Source organism: Dermacentor silvarum, chromosome 8 (genome assembly GCF_013339745.2).
Source record: "Dermacentor silvarum isolate Dsil-2018 chromosome 8, BIME_Dsil_1.4, whole genome shotgun sequence".
Classification (NCBI taxonomy): domain Eukaryota; kingdom Metazoa; phylum Arthropoda; class Arachnida; order Ixodida; family Ixodidae; genus Dermacentor; species Dermacentor silvarum.
Genome location: NC_051161.1, coordinates 123751171 through 123768616, shown reverse-complemented (window position 1 = coordinate 123768616; position 17446 = coordinate 123751171). Strand labels below are relative to the sequence as shown.

Below are 17446 nucleotides of genomic sequence, written 5' to 3'. Positions count from 1 at the left end.
CCTGTCCCAGAAAGCCGTGGAGGCCTTGTTGCGTTTTTTCAACATGATCTGGGAAACGGGTAAAATGCCTGCAGAGTGGAAAAAGGCCATTATTGTTCCCTTCTTAAAAGCGGGAAAGTCACCAAATACTCCCAGCAGCTATAGACCTATAGCACTAACAAGTTGTCTCGCAAAATCGTACGAAAGCATAATAAATATAAGGCTAACATACGTTCTTGAAACAGATAACTTACTCGATACCCACCAGTGTGGTTACAAGAAAGGCTGCTCAACAACTGACCATCTTGTCCGTCTTGAACATACCATACGTGAGGCATTCCTTTACAAACAGCACTGCCTAGCGGTGTTTTTCGACCTGGAAAAAGCTTATGACACCACATGGAGGTATGGCATTTTACAAGATCTAGCTACACTAGGAATACGTGGCAGGATGCTGAACTGTCTGGCCGATTTTCTGTCAAACCGAACATTTCAAGTCCGTCTGGGCGCAACACTGTCCCGAGTCTTTGTTCAAGAAAATGGCGTCCCACAGGCTTGCGTATTAAGCACCACTCTATTCGTGGTGAAGATGAATTCCATAAACTCGGTTATACCGTCCAACATTATGCACTCTTTATACGTCGACGACCTTCAGATTGCATGCCGTGCCTCGGGAATGTCTACATGCGAAAGGCAAACCCAGATAACAATAAACAAGTTGACGCAATGGGCTGATAAAAATGAATTTCGCTTTTCTACAGAAAAAACTGTGGCAGTCGTGTTTTCACAAAAAAGGGGGCTATACCCGGACCCAGTTCTCAAAATAAATCAAAGCCCATTACCGGTTAAGCACGAACAAAAGTTCTTAGGAATCATTTTTGATAGCAAATTAAACTTCATCGCTCACATTAACAGCGTAAAAACTAAGGCAAACAAAGCGCTTAACATCTTGAAGGTCCTATCACGTAAACATTGGGGCGCCGATCGAACGTGCCTGTTACGTATTTACCGCTCTGTCGTGCGCAGCATTCTTGACTACGGTTGCATAGTTTACGGGTCAGCAAGGCAGTCATACATCAAACGTCTTGATCCCACACACAACCACGGACTACGCTTAGCAACTGGCGCATACAGGACCTCCCCAATAGAAAGCCTGTATGCCGAGAGTAACGAACCCTGTTTGGAGCACCGAAGAGCTTTGCTCACAATCTCATACGTGCTTAGAATCACAGCTCTACCCAATCATATATGCCACACTCTTGCTACCTACACTACAAACAGAATACACTATGCCAACAAACCACACAGCGTGAGACCACTTATCCTTCGATTTGAAGATATGTGCCAAAACTACAATGTTCCGAGCGAGGCTCTCAAGGTCGCCGGAACACCGAATAGACTGCCCGCGTGGTATGATTTCGCACATTTTTGCGATTTTACCCTAACATGCCACAAGAAAAAAGAAACACCGCTTGAACACATAATGCAAGATTTCTTAGAATTACAAAATAAATACAATGACTACACCGAGTTTTACACTGACGGTTCCAAGACAAATGAACATGTTGGAAGCGCAGTTGTATCGGAATACTGGGAAAATTGTCTTAGGTTGCCACAGTCTGCTTCAGTTTTTACAGCCGAAGTATATGCCCTGCTTATGGCCTTAGAAAAAATAGTAACAGAAGATTATAAAAAAGCGGTTGTCTACACAGATTCCCTTAGTTCACTTAATTCTCTCCATAGAAAATCAGAGTGCGAACCTTTTCTCGGCTGCATCCTGAGAATGCTCGGCAAGTGTGAAAAGCATGGTAAAATAATTCGTCTCTGTTGGGTTCCAAGTCACGTGGGAATCCCGGGAAATGAAAAGGCGGACAAATGTGCAGCACTCACAGCCTGTAACAAAATTAGACAAATAAATCTTCCATTCAAGGACTGTGTCCGGGTGGTCCGTGCTGCGATCACCTCAAAGTGGCAACACGAGTGGGGCTGCCAAGTAAATAACAAACTACAAATAGTAAAACCCATACTACAGGAGTGGAAGACATCGTATCACCAGGAACGTTTCATGGAAGTCATTCTATGTCGCATTCGCATCGGACACACACATCTCACACATAACTTTTTATTGAAAAATGAACAACAAACGGTTTGTGATCACTGCCAAGAATCCCTAACTGTGAATCACATTTTAATAACATGTCCGGCGTTGGAGGAAAAAAGACAGAAATATTTTTATGAACTTTACAAAACACTAACACCACTTCATCCATCCCTGATCCTAGCTGAAAATGCATTTGTATCTCTAGACGATGTCTTTAACTTTTTAGATGAAACAGGGTTCTTAAACAAATTTTAAAGTAAATGATCTTTGTTGCTTGAAGCACTTTTATCAAATTATATATTTTCAACCTGTGCATGGCGCATCATAGCCTTAGTTGCTTTTGCGCCACAAAACCTTACATAACTAACTAACGAAACGGCAACCAGACTCACTAGCGAGTCGGCGGTCGACAGAGGCTGCCGAGTCAGGACGCGTTGCTTCTTCAACTCTTCGTAGCTCTGGCGTAACGTGACTACATCAAAAACGGTGCGCGGATTCCTGGCCAAAAGCATCTGGAATGCGCCGTCATCGATGCCTTTGAGGATGTGCTGAACTTTAAAAGCTCGGGCATGGTGGCGTTGACAGGTTTACAAAGGTCGACGAGGTCTTCAATGTAGCTAGTGAAATTTTCACCAGTGTGCTGTGCACGGGCTCCCAAGCGCTGTTCAGCACGTAGTTTGCGGACAGCAGATCAACCAGACTTGAGTGAAAGATGTCTTGAAAGTTGACCATGTCGGGAAGACGACTTTGTGGTTATGGAACCAGAGTTGGGCAACGCCAGTAAGATAAAATATGACGTTAGTCAACTTCGCGACATCGCCCCACTTGTGCGCGCTCACCCGATCATACGACGTAAATCAGTCCTCCACGTCCATTTCATCTGTACCGCTGAAGACCTTTGGATCACGTTGCCGAGGAACCCCGGTGCAGATGACGGGCTGTGGCGCAGGCGCCGGCGGTTCTGTGTTGTCGATCATGATGGGCGGAAGCGTTCGGTTTCGAAGCTCCAGGGTGCAAGCGGCGGGGGAATTCCAGCAACCTCTACCAATTGAGAAGAGGTTTATTGGCGCTGTCCTTCAAGGACGCTTCGAGTTGCAAGAACGGCAGGCAGCATGGAGCACCGTCTCCAAAAGACACCAGCGACCAACAGCGCGAGCAGAGCGGGTGAGCGTTGGCGATGCCGCTGGACGGAGGCGCGCCTTCTTCTTCACATATGTTTCGCACTCTGTTTATTTTGGTATTTCCCACGTGCATATATAATGGACAAGTAGAAATAAATTTAAAGTTTTAGTTCAGCGTTGTCTTCTGTCTCGTCTTCATTTTCTCCTCATCTTGTCGCGCTCTTTTAAACCATAAAGTATGCTCAATATACGTGACAATGCCTACTTTCTAGGTGGACCTTCCCCAGCCACGCGGCCATATAAAGGAGGGTCGGCGGAAAGCAGAGAAGGCCAAGCAGCTGCAGGAGGCACTTGACACAGAGCAGTAGCTGTGGCCAAAGAGAAGCGAGTATACATTAGAATTGCCGACTGCAGTTCCCATCGTAACCATGGTTTCGAGGACATGGAAACCTTTAGCCAAAACATGGACAGGAATATTGCTGAGCGAATTCAAATGTTGGCGAGAGAAGGAATTACATCTGTATGAGATGTGAAAAAGTGCCTGCACTATTACGTGCACGACGTACTTCTTGCTAACAAGGATAAACCTGATAGCTGCTGCAGGGCCTTTTTCCTAACACATCGTGATATCAGCAACCAGATACAAGCTCTTCTTAAGAAAGACCGCTTCAGCACAGTTGATCAAAAGAATGCTAGCATCCTTATTGAAAAGATCAGGGGTGAGCTAGCGGAATCCTCCATTGTCTATCGGCCGTATGCAGCACGCAGCTGCGTGAGTAGCAGCGACTCGAACAACGTGTAAGAGAGCATTGCCAGCGAGTATGAAGACACGTTGCTGTTCTGCTTCCAGACAAAATTCATGAGAGAAATGTTTAAAAAGTATGGAGGCTCAGTAGTTTGCCTGGATGCAACATAAAAGACTAGTGACTATGTCTGACCACTTTTCTTGCTTGTTCTGAAAACACCGTCGGGATACACACCAGCTGGTGTGTTTATCGTACAGTTTGAGACGGCCCACTGTATCGCTGAGGCTTTAGACGTTTTCAAGCAGTGGTGTGATAACTGGTCCCCAGAGTACTGGATGGTAGATTATAGCAGGGCAGAAATAAGTGCCATCAAGCAAGTGTTTCCAGGGAGTAAAATCTCCATCTGTGGCTTCCATAGACTACAGGCATGGCAAAGGGGGCTGCGCAGAAAGGAAAACAACATATCCGATCCGGATGAGGCCCTGAGACTCATGAAACACTTCGCCAGTGCTTCAAATGAGGAAGAGTTTGACATGGCCTTTTTGACGTCCTTGCTGCCTCGGAGTATTGGAAAATTAAAAATACCGCAGTTACTTCGAAGCAGTGTGGCTCTCTGTAAAGGAGCTGTGGGTCATGTCTTACAGGCTGGAGTTTGATGTTCTCTTGAGCACAAATAACGACATTGAGGCCCAAAACAGGGTGTTCAAGGCACAGTATGTGATAAGTGCCAGTGGGAAACGGTCGTTAACATCCCTAATCACAGCTGTCGTCCATGGCTACCTTCCCGACAAAGAAGTGAAATTCCATGAGGCAGAAAGCAGACATTCATCAGTGTACAGACAGTACATTGAAAATATTCCTGCATATCTGCACAATGACCTCACGGGTTTGTTGAACATATACTGAGACGGCTCGTTAATGCAGAGGAATACAACCACACAGACATGAAAGAGCTGCCCATTGAAGGCATGTTCTCTGTTTATTCTGAAAGATGTGATGATGATGTGTACACAGTCGACTTCACCAAGCCATCGTGTACCAGCCCTGACTTTAGAACGCACAAGTACCCATGCAAACACTTTTGTGTTGTTTTTAAGTACAGCGACATGTGGGGCTTTTACTCTCTTCCGCAGAGTTACCTCAATCAACTGCAAATTACACTTGGAAGCTGTCTAGAATCATAAACAGGTTCTGAGATTTCCCTTGTCAATGAGCTCAGCCCTTCTGAAGTTTCTTCACAGGCTCTTGGTACAGCAGTATCAGAGCCGGACATTCCCTTTGTCAATGAGCTAAGCTTTTGTCAAGTGCCTTTACAGCCTGTGGTTGCTATGGTTCCTGGGACAGCAGTCCCCTCAGTGTCGGAGTTGCGCAAACGTATAACCAAGGAACTTTAAAAGTTCAGTTGCCTCCTTTACTGCTGCCATGACATTCAAACACTGTTGGAGGCTAGCGGCTTATTGGAAGTCGCCTTCCGTGAGTTGGCTGAATCTGTGCCACAATGTTCTGGCCTTCACATTCGGGGCTCAACGACAAAGGGATGCTCGTCTCTGAAGCCTCTTCCAAAGAGGAGGCGCGTATAGTGTGCTGTCACTCTGCCATTGATTCGTTGACTTTTCACAGGAGCTTTGGCTCGGACTGCTAGGAAAGGATCAGGGGAAATTGCCACTCTGTGTTTGTTTCCTTTTTTTAACAAATTGCAAACTTTACAAAATTCAACTTTTACCATGCATAACTTTGGCTTAAACAGAGTGTTTGGACATCTGTAAATATGTGCAAATATTTTTTTACAATCTTTAGAGCTTTTAAGATTAATATGCATGTTTTATACTAGAATCCATTATAGTCATGTAATTGCGACATTGCCAACCGCTGTGTATGTGTAGAAATACTGCCTTAATGTTTCGTGTCTGTGACACTTTCAGTTCATAGATTCTATAAAAATAAGCTTTTAGGCTGGTGCTTTCAATGTATGTGTGTAAAACTGTTTGTAAAGTTGCATCCCTTCTGCACTTCCATGAAAGTGCTTACTTTTATACTTTCCTTTTAACAATAGAATAGGCGATTGTCTAAACTTAGCATTTATCACCTAGTATTTTTAAATTAGTCTCAACATGTACTTTTAGTATCGTGGAACTAGAAACAGCCAATGTTGAGCTGCCTAGTTTTTGCCCATCATGTAACCAAAACATGCGACCTGATGTATGGTGCTTCAGTCGTTAGTATGGTGCAGACTACTTAGCCGTTCCACGAAAAGGGAAAAAGTCTCGTGAACCCTCTTTATTGTGCCTTGGAGGTTCATTCACTTTTTCTCGTGCACCTACTTTGGCCAGTCAGTGGTGCTTGAATCCTGCAAATGAAATAAAGAATATTTATTTCTCGTGTTTTTACATACATGTTAAAAGACACACAGGTCAACTGTAACATTATGTGACTTTGGTAAGTACAAAGAAGAACAGTGACGTCCTTCCATAGTTCACACCAGGCATGTAGCCAGGATTTTGTTTGGCTCGCAACTACTCTATTGGGGGGAGGGGCACGGGAAAACGCCACATGTGGGAGGCGGTAGAGGACCTCCCAGCTAAACTGAAGATTTCTTGGGGGAGGGGGGCACTCTAACCACCGGGTATGTGCCTGGTACACAGCCATAAGGGGCTTTTCCTAAATCAATTCATTTATTAGGAACCCAAGGGCCCTGAAAGGGGCATTGTATAAGGGAAAATAAGTTAAAAACAGCTGTCGCAAAGTATCCTCTTTTCACTGCTTGCACACAATCTTTGAGTTGGAACGCTGCTGAATATCTGCATGAGACTGAAACGTTAGCAAGTGCATCACCATGTAGCATACCTGTTTTTTTTTTTCGCTGGAGTCTTCTTGTAGTATTCCGTTCCAAATATGGAAACTTTGACGGTTTCTTTGACAACTGGAACCGGTACATTGTCCAGAGAGATTCTGCACCCGGAGTGGATCATGGAGAAGACGACATTGGCTGAAAATAAACAATAAAGACGATGTAATGACGGCGCCTAGTTTTATGCATGGCAGAGGGCAATATCGAATCTAGCTTTAGTTTTTGTTTAATGGGCAGCAAAGAAACATTAAGATCCGCATGCTTCTGGCAACAAATTCTGGCTCTCCTCAGCCAGAATAATAATAATAATTATTATTAATTACCCAGACTTTTTTGTGTGGTTTTAAAAAGTAACAACTTAAAAGCAGCACCAACATGCTACAGTTCGGTTGGGCCTTGGCATTTTAATATCACACGACAAAAAGATCGACGCTGATGCTTAAGCTCATATAGAGAGTTCATCATCAGGCCTATGCCTCGCTCCAGACGTCCAATTCACATTTCTAGCAGGACCACGGATGGCACACACGGCCGTGTCACGACACGGAGTACAGCCCCACCGCAAATAGTGCCTCGTGTTGCCCACGACTGCTTTTTTGAATGTTCAAAAAAAAAAAAAGCGCAAATGCATGCAAAGCAAACGCCCAAGTGCAGCTCTGTCTTGAATTCAAAGCAAATATGTAAATAGCACAGGGGCAGACTTTCTCATTTCTTAAAGTCACAATTAGCTTGCATGCGCGGTTCTAATCATGACTGAAACCGAAAAGTAACAGTTCATTTATTTTTACGTTAATCAAAATTTCTGCGGATCGTGTCATCGCGGTAACCAGAGCAATGCCCCACTCAAACCGAAATAAATCGGTGCCAGGGGAACTCTGAACCAGTAACCAAAACAATGATAACCCGATCTTCAAAAAGGCGAATCAAGACAAATCAATTGTCTAGCGTTGCGCACTAACCGCAACTAAAACAAGTTGTTCTGCCGGGTTGAGTCCCTGGTTACAATTACTACTGCGTTTTTCAATGATAAATTACGCGCAGAGCGAAACATTAAGAAGCAGTCGATATATGCTTACATTAAGACGGCTTGTTCGGGTCTCTTGATGTCCGCACAGCATACCTCTCGTTGACGGCAGCCAAGGACCTCTCAAAAAGCTTAAGCTCATCATCTGACTTCAGGTAGCCATGGGAGTACCGTCTTCATGATGATGTACACCCTTGGAGGTACTTTTCGATCACCTTCTGTCGGTGAGGAGGCTCGCTCATTTGCATTCCGCGCTTTCACAAGCGAAACAAAGCGACGCACGCCGCGAATATGATACGCGCGCCAAGTTCTCCCTCACGTGGAATGAGCTGATTTAAACTGATCCGAACTGAGGCGCCGCACACCATAGAGTTAATATACTGACTCTAGAGGACAAGCTGCCCATAGGGCCCATGCACTGAAATCGGTCACCGCAAGAGCGCCGCCATTATGATACGCTGATGTTGCCAGCTCCTAAAACGCTTGCTAGACTTAGCCATAGTAATCAGTTTTAATCTGGCAACCTATAGCTTGTAGTGTGTGTGCAGCCGACACTGTAGCCGTGTGCACGTGGGTGTGGGAGGTGCTGGCCGTGCAGCTGGCATTTACGCAACCCAAGGATGATCCTGTTAAAATTTCCGGCGGTATATGGTTTTCCACGGTCACGCACTAGCGAAAATACCGAATAGCTGGTAAGGCTTCCCTGTTTGCTGTCGCAAGTGTCACTTGACGAGCAATACATAAAAAAATGCTGTACTGTGATGCTTCTCGAACGATTGCGATGAATCACGAAAGCTGTCTACTCGCGTGATGTTCTGAACAAGTCAGAGACGTTTATACTTACGTGTGAAGGGAAATGTCAGAGCCCTTTGGAGCTTTAGTCTTGCACAAAAGGCACGAAGGTGCCACCGCGTCAACCGATGTCGTCGCGCGATCACATGTCAGAGCTAAACTATACCAAACGAAACCACAGAACACCCATAACGGAACTACCACGCATCCGAAAACACAAATAAAAAATATCCAAAACCCAAACTCGCGTTATTGAATGAATGAGTACATCGTGAATTGCATAAATTACGTTAGCAAGTGCTTCCTGTAAGCCTAATATTCACACGTCACCATCAGGTATTCGTTTTTTGACACAGCATAAGGCGACCTATACTTGTTTTCATCTCTCAAATATAATTGCGTTGGCCACATTGACGAGTTACAAGATGGCGCCGACAAGATGGCAGCGCCCTAGCGGTCCCCCCTTTTTCGGCCCAGCTTTGCCTCTAGAGTCAGTTATATTAACTCTATGCCGCACCGACCGCGCCGCTAAACAGAGAGGGAAAAAAAGAAAATGGTGATACGCCATCGGGGCGAGGCCCCGCCGCTATACGGATTTGTTGTGAAAACAGTCGCACCCTTGGCGCTTTGGACACTCCCCCATTATTCTATAGGTCACTTTAGTCACGCGCAGCGCTCCGGAGGGAGGGTTAAGAGGTGGAGGGGCCGCGCTTCACTGGGGCCGCGCGCTCCCGCCGGACCGGAAGTCTCCGTGGGGAGGGTGGGCAGGTGGAGTGGCCACGCTTTACTGCGGCTGCGCGGCCCCGGGGATAGGGGGGCGTTCTGAGCCGCTAGCGCCCGCCCGCGCGGCTGTGTCTTGAAAGCCATCTGCGGCGGGAGCAGAGTCTACCCTCCCCGTGTTTTCGCGGCACGAAGCTCAATAGACCGATCCTACCGGCCAGTTTCACGACGCCGCCGCTGCCGCGGTGCATGCTGGTACTTGTATCATCCGGCCGCTCCAGCCGCCCGCAGTGCCTGTGCGTCGGACGATTTTTGGCAATTTTTGATTCGTGTGGAGCTATAGTGCGATGGGAGAATTCACCTGCTGCGTTCCTGGGTGCTACAACAGCACAAGGGACAAAGGCTTCGGATTCTACGTGTTTCATAAAGAGCGAAAGCTTCGAGAGACTTGGATCCAACGGATTACCAGGGCCGGGCGGAACGGCAGATAAGACCGCTCTTTTGCCACGTATAACGCTGTTTCTCTAGTAAATAGGTGCATTACGGTGGCCCCTTGTCTCGGAATATAAAACCATATGGTTGCTGAATACGCCAAAGAATATTTGCGCATTACGTATACCCTATCCCGAATAGGTGAGCCGCCGCCCGTACAGTGGGTATTAACGCCGGGCATTTTGTTGCTGTGTAGCCCCGCTTCCCGCCTTTTAGGGCCGAAGCTCCTTAGGGTGTGGGTCTGTCCCTCCTCTGTAGTATGTAGTAGTAGTAGTAGTAGTCGTCGTAGTAGGTAGCCACGTCTACTTTTATGAAAAAAAAAATTCACAGCATATCCACGGGGTGAATGATGATGAGTGGGCGAAGCTCCGGAGGGAATCATCGGATCTCCCGCTTAAGGGGACGCTAGCACAAACGCGTTAGAAACGTGCAGTACTCTCTAGTAAGGGGGAGCGGCCACAGCGTCTTACGCAGCCATTTACACATGCCGGAACGTGCACCGCGTTTGCCGACGCCATCACATGACTGCCGAGAGAGTATACACCCCGTATTCATAAACGCTCCTCGACTTGAACTTGACTTGCCACCGCTTTGGGCAGCGCGTTCGAAACGCGTTGAAGGTAAGGCGGAGAGGCCACAGCGTCTTACACCAGCTTCTTACACGGGCCGTAACGCGCTAGCACAAACGCGTTAGAAGCGCGCTAGAAACGCGGCCTTTCGTTATTGTTGGGTATTTATTGCCATCGTGGTGCGTGTGTCCATGTCCGCTTCGTGGCGTAGTGGGCTAACGCCGCGCGCTCGGCAGAGAGGGGTCCCTGGTTCGATTCCGCGCTACGGACACAACTTCGGAATTTTTTTTCTCATTTTTCTTAGACTGGTTACACACTACTACTACTACTACTACGACGACGACGGGGACGAACGGGTGCCGCTATAAGGAGCTTCGCCCCTAAAAAAAATTCCGAAAGGTTGTCCGTAGCGCGGAATCGAACCAGGGACCCCTCGCTTCCGAACGCGCGGCGCTAGCCACTACGCCACGAAGCGCACATGGACGCACGCACCACGATGACAATAAATACCCAACATTAACGAAAGACTGCGCGTTTCTAACGCGTTTATGCTAGCGCGTTACGGCCCGTGTAAGAAGCTGGTGTAAGACGCTGTGGCCTCTCCGCCTTACCCCCGTATTCATAAACGCTCCTCGACTTAAACTTGACTTGCCACCGCCTTGGGCAGCGCGCTCGAAACGCGTTGAAGGCGGTGGCAAGTCAAGTTCAAGTCGAGGAGCGTTTATGAATGCGGAGGTTATACTCTCTCAGCAGTCATGTGATGGCGTCGGCAAACGCGGTGCACGTTCTGGCATGTGTAAACGGCTTCGTAAGACGCTGTGGCCTCTCCCCCTTACTAGAGAGTACTGCACGTTTCTAACGCGTTTGTGCTAGCGTCCCCTTAAGCGGGAGATGGTGCAATTATAATGAAGGGTGCTGTTATAAAAAAGGAATGACGTCACATATGGCGCGTGTCATTGGTGGAAGTCAATCGTTCGATTTAGTGCGGCGAGACTGGGCGAATTACACGGAAGATTCATGGTTTACCGATGATTCCCCCCGGAGCTTCGCCCACTCATCATCATTCACCCCGTGGATATGCGGTGTTTTTTTTTCTTATCGCTGCATACTTTCATTACAAGTTGTAGTGATGTATGTCTATATGAGGTCCTTTAGGTGTTCATGCTGTGTGGGTACAGCACCCCGTACGTAGCTTACGTGGTGTCCTTTACAACGCAAGTAGGAAGCATGCATGCATAAATTGATGGTGAGCTCTCTGACCAGGATTTTGTAGTAGTACTACTGCACACGGTCGTCCACCTTTAGTTTGAACACGCGAGCGCATGGTCGTGCTCTTCGGAGTGCCAGTGCTTCAGTCGTAGCCGCACATCGAAGCGCAGAGGCGCATTACGAGAAGCACCAGATACAAGTCCCTATACGCCGACGCCACTTTATCTCGACGCGCGGCCTTGTCAGATGCACTGGCACTTCGAAGAGCACAGCCACGGGCTTGCGTGATCAAACGAAGAGGGGACGACCCTCAAGACGCTACTTTTTTAATCGACGTAACATGCTTCACGGAACCGTTGGCAACAGCTCAGCCATAACTCGTTGGGCCAAAGGTCGGATGAGCTTTCACGGATTATCCTCGCGGCATCCGGAGCCTCGCCCCTACATTCCGGGAAGTAGTTATCTGGCGCATGCTCGCGGCCGATTTCGGTGCACCTTTGCAACTAAGTGCCTGCAACAGCTGTAGATTTTTGGCGTCTATAGCGTTGTCGAATAAACCCGAAAAAAATTTATCACTTGCACCATACTGATGGAACCTTATGTACGCTAATCAAGATAAAGTTTACTGTTGTCTCACAATGGAAGTATCCAGCCTGTACATACGAAAATGTGGAAAGTACACTATTGCTATCCTGGCCAAGTTCAGTGTGTCATAGCATCAATCCTGGTACTCTCTCTACCTAGGTTCTCGAAGTTTACTCCAACCACACGACACAGAGTTTGCAGTGCCCACTTCGAAGGAGGGAAAAAGACTTACATGAACCGTGTGCCCACAATATTCTCCTTGAGACAGCAAAAGGTGGAGAAGAGGCGACCGTTGAGAAGAACAAAAGTAATATAAGCAGAAGTAATACAGACAAAAAGCATGTTATGCTTACATATACATCATTATTTCTTTTTATGGTAGGGCTTAACACAAGCGGCAGCTACGTAAGGGTTGTGCTAGTGCCTGAAAAAACAAGTGATGATGCTTGGTAAACTTACTCGTGTGAAGTATTAATAAAAAATGTAGTATACAAATCCTCACATGCTGCTGCACTGTTGAAATGGCTGATCATTCTGAGTTTAAATCTGGTTTTACTAATGTGCTGTTATCTTCAACACAAGTGTCGCATTTTCAATCCTCCCCCCCCCCTTTTTTAGTTCATTTCCTGATTCAACCAATCTTTTTTCTACTGTTTTTCTTGTTTTGTGGGCACATGCTACTGCTTCTTGAGTGCGATTACTCTTGTCGTTCCTTTTCCAGTCCTGTTTTCAGGTGTTGTCTATATGCCATCTATGCTATCCAGTTCATCCTTGCTTGTGCTCTGCGTTATTTGCGTTTTTTTTTCAGTGTCTTGTTCTAAGCTTTTTTTTTCTTCATTTGTGAGCCTCTTTTATATTTGGAATAATGTGTACATTTACTGCTGTTTATGTTCAAATTTTTGTAATCAAAACCAACTCCCCTCTGTAATTCCCTTGGGCCCTGAGTGTATTGTGAATAAATAAATCAATAGTGTTATAATGACTGAAACACATGGCTTTGTTTCTTCATTTTCACCTGCCAGCCTGAAGTTCTCGGGAGCTCAACTGTGCCACCCGGACATGAGCAAGAGGTCTCTGCCATCGCTAGCAGCGACAGCGATCATCCTTTGCAGAAGGAAGCACATCTACACCTGGACCATGCACACATCAGCCAACAGTTAAGTTATGATGAGCTTGTCCAGCAAGTTGCTTAACAAAAGCACGTCATAACTGAACTCCTGGAACAAGCTGAACCAGAAAATGCGATAGTGGCAGAGCTTAACCACCAGCTGAAACAAAAAACCTGTGTGACCATCTTCAGCAGAAGAACATGTAGGTGCTTAAGGCTTGAGTCACCAGCAACACAAGAAAAAGTTAGACGTTGCAAGACTGATGCTGCACAGAACATGGATATCACATATGAGGCCCTTGTAAAAGATGAGAAAAAGCTGCGGTATTACACCGAATTCACATCTAGCAAGCGCTTGGACACTTTTTGGTCCCTTCTAGAACCAGATGCCTAAAGGCTGTGCTTCTGGCAGATGACAGAAACGGACAGTGAAGACAGAAACTTCATCCTGCCTTTAAAGACCTGGCTCGTGCTCGTCTTGATGAGACTGAAGCTTGGTCTTGATGACCTTGACCTTGCATACAGGTATGCTGTCAACGTTCAAAGCTTGAAATACTTTTTTTTGCACCAATAGTTATTTCTACCTAACATCTAAGAAGTTAATAGGAGTGACTCATGTAAATCTGTTTCCACGCCATTTTATTGGCGTGGCAACAGATTTATTGGCGTAGAAAGATTTAGTGGCGTGGATTTATTGGCGTGGAAACAAGGACATTCTATGCATAACATCTACGAATCTACTGTGTGGACTAAAATAAGCAGAACCCAACAGGCCTTAATGGTTCACATCATTATGCGGACCTGTCTTGTTTCCAGTGCACAGCCTGTTACGATAACGTCACTTTCATTTATATTCGCATCTCAGCATGCATGTTGCATTCTCGGAACACTTCAAGAAAAATGTGCAACTTAATACCTGTTTCATCCAAAGCACTGCTCAAGTATATGCACCTACTCATCGTGTAGTAGCACCTCATTCTACGGACACTTTGGTTCTCGAGTAAAAATGTCCAAAAAGGGAATCACTTTTAACACCGAATCTGTTATGAAAAAATACATTCCTAAAAACACTTTGTGATGAAAATCTGCTTACAAGCATAGCGCTGTGCAGTGAAATCAAAATACAAAAACAATTTGTAGCTGAAAGTGCATTATCCTGGCAGCTATAAAGTAAATGTGATGGAAATTTTAATGGTGTAACGGTCGCATGGCCAATGAGTGCCGTAGGTAAAGCGCTTGGTTTCCGCAATGTAATACCGTTGATGCTTTAGTTAACTGTTTCATCCCTGTAGATCCTAGCAGTCCATGAGGCTCGTGATGATGTCTCAAAGTCAGTGCCTATACTCTACCCAGAGATGCTGAATGCCGTTCAGCGTATATTTACGTTAAGAGAAAATTTAGCAAGTTTAGCACAACTTCTCTGCTTCAACTGGCGCTTCTCGTACCTCAAAACTAGCTGCTTTTGTTAGACATTACGTGCATGGAATGGAGCGTGCTATTTACTCGCATGGTCTTTAAAAGCTCTGCACATGGTATGCAGTACTTTCATTACAGTGCCTGCCTAGGATACTGAATTTTTTAAAGCATGTTGTGCCATGAAATCTTGACAACTTCAACAGTAGCTTGCTCTGTTCACTTATGATCTTGTTCTAGCAACAGCAAATTACTGATGTGCATATTTTGCAAATTCATGTTTTGCTAACAGGTTTGGTGTGTCTAAAACAACTGTTTCAAGGATCTGGGTAACATGGCTGGATTTTTTGGACAACAGGCTTTGTCAGGTATGTCAACACCAGTAGCCTTTTTTTATAGTGCCTTTTGTTTTCGGTCTCTTCGATGGCCTTGCTGAATTGCATCATCCATGGGGGCCTGGCAGCTTTGAAATAAAAGGGGGACTTTATATTTATGTGATGGCGTGGAGCAGAGGTAGAACACCGGGCTTCGAATCCGAAGGTCGTGGGTTCAAATCCTCCTCCAGTCCACTACATTTTCAGGCTTGGAGTGGCACCTGACACCAGCAAAAAAATTGCTGAGAGCCAGTGGGGCTATACTAGTCTAGGTGCAACGCAATTAGGGAGGCTCGCTAAGCTTCAACAAAGGCACTCCCTCACCAGAACATGAATTGGCCTCCCTGGTGAAGTATTCGGCCACTACCTCCCTCATGACTCCTGCAATTAACCCATGGCCCTCAGTCCCCAGCGGCTGCGGAGCACTACGTTCAACACGCGAACGCACTCGAGTGGGGCTAGCTTAGCAGGGCTGTTTGAGGAATTATCAGACATTTCCTGCAATATTATTGGCCTTAGTGAGCTTAGAACTGGTGAGGCTATACAGTGCTGACTAAAGGCCATGTCCTTTGCTACAGAGGTCTTCCAAAAAAGAGAATACGGGGTAGGATTTCTAATCCCTAAGGGCATAGCGGGCAACATTGATGAATTCTACAGCATTAATGAGAGGGTAGAAGTCGTCGTATTAAAGCTGAATGGGAGGTATAAAATAAGGTAGTACAATACTACGCCCCAACCTCCAGTCACGATGATGAAGAAAGAGAAGTTTTATGAAGATGGTGAATTAGCGATGAGAAAGGTGCACACTCAGTATACTCTAGTCATGGGCGACTTCAGTGCAAAAATGGGGGGAAAGCTGGCTAGTGAACAAGCAATTGGCAACTACGGCATCGATTCTAGTAACTATAGAGGAGAGATGTTGGTAGAATTCGCGGAAAGAAATAGGCTCCGAATAATGAATACCTTCTTCAGGAAGCATAGCAACAGGAAGTGGACCTAGAAAAGCCCTAATGGAGAAAGAAGAAATGAAATAGATTTCATACTCTCTGCCGATCCCAGCATAGTGCAGGATGTAGAAGTGTTAGGTAGGGTAAAGTGCAGTGGCCATAGGTTAGTGAGGTCTAGGATTTCTCTCAATTTGAAGAGGGAAAGTGGAAGCTTGAAAGAGTTGGTGATTCAATATCGACATGTCTACACAGCGCAAAAGACGACTAAAGGAAGAACACAACACAGGCACTGGTAAAAATGCTCTTTCAATCGCTCATTTAAACATGTGCCTGTTTGGCCAACGTATTTCTTTCCGCAAGTCAGGGGAATGATGTAAACCACACCGTGCGCATGCTCCAAATATCTTCCTATGATTTGTAGTGCAAATATTTCGTCGTGTGGCATGAGCATTCACACGCCTGCAGAGCACTGATAATTTTTCCGGGGTAGAAAAACAACTTTATCATCTTCAAATTTATTGCCTATCTTCTTCAAGCTGTGCGATATCTTGTGCAAGTAAGGGAGCACCGTGACTGGCTTGTTGTCTCAGGCGGCGCAGTGTGCTGGTGCTGTGTCTCCCAGCTTGATTTTCTTTAATATCTTCTCTGCTACTGAAACTAACAAAAGCTCGGGGTACCCAGCACATCTTAGGCGGGAGGCCTGCGCAAGGAGACTTCGCATTAAAGAGTGGAAGCAACACTTGCTTTGTTTGACTTAACCTGCTAACAATTGACCCTTTTTAGTAACAGACTCATGATATTGCCACGAGAGACACATTCTGCCAGGGGCAGACGACAAAGAAGACGGTTCTGTCTGGTGCTGGTGGCTGTCCACCATCTTGGCTACTTTGTCTGTGTAGTATAAATACAATGTAAATAGTCCCGCCTCGTGTCGTTTTACGTAACATCTTTGTGGTGGAGGTGCTGGGTAGTTCCCTGTTTCCATCACGGAGCTCCGCAACGGCCGCTTCATCACGCTTCCGACCATGTCAATCGGTGCAGGCACAACTTCTTCACCCGCTGCCCCTCCCGTGGCTCCCACCTACATCGTTCTGCCTCCTGCTCGTGATCCAGGCGTCTTTTCCGGCCAGGATGGGGTTGACGTCGACAAATGGCTCAACCTTTACGAACGGATCAGCGCCAGCTACAGGTGGGACCCGACCCTTATGCTCGCCAACGGGCTTTTTTACCTCGATGGCCCACCACGGGTGTGGTTCGAGACGCACGAGGCGGACATTACAAGCTAGGACTCTTTCAAAGAGAAGATATGTGACCTTTTTGGTGACAGCACTGGCCGGCAGCATGCTGCGCGGAATGAACTTGCGACTCGTGCACAGACATCCTCCGAGTCATACGTCTCTTACATCCAGGACGTTATT

General features: G+C 46.2%; 1 long non-coding RNA gene across 1 annotated transcript; it reads right to left on the bottom strand.

The window, feature by feature from the left end:
- Positions 1 to 6002: 6002 nt before the first annotated feature.
- Positions 6003 to 7969, bottom strand: LOC125947604 (uncharacterized). The gene is made up of 3 exons (XR_007468432.1): positions 7872 to 7969; positions 6792 to 6933; positions 6003 to 6294 (listed from the first exon to the last, which is right to left on the bottom strand). It is a non-coding gene; the product is annotated as an uncharacterized LOC125947604 (long non-coding RNA).
- Between the last annotated feature and the right edge of the window lie 9477 nt (positions 7970 to 17446).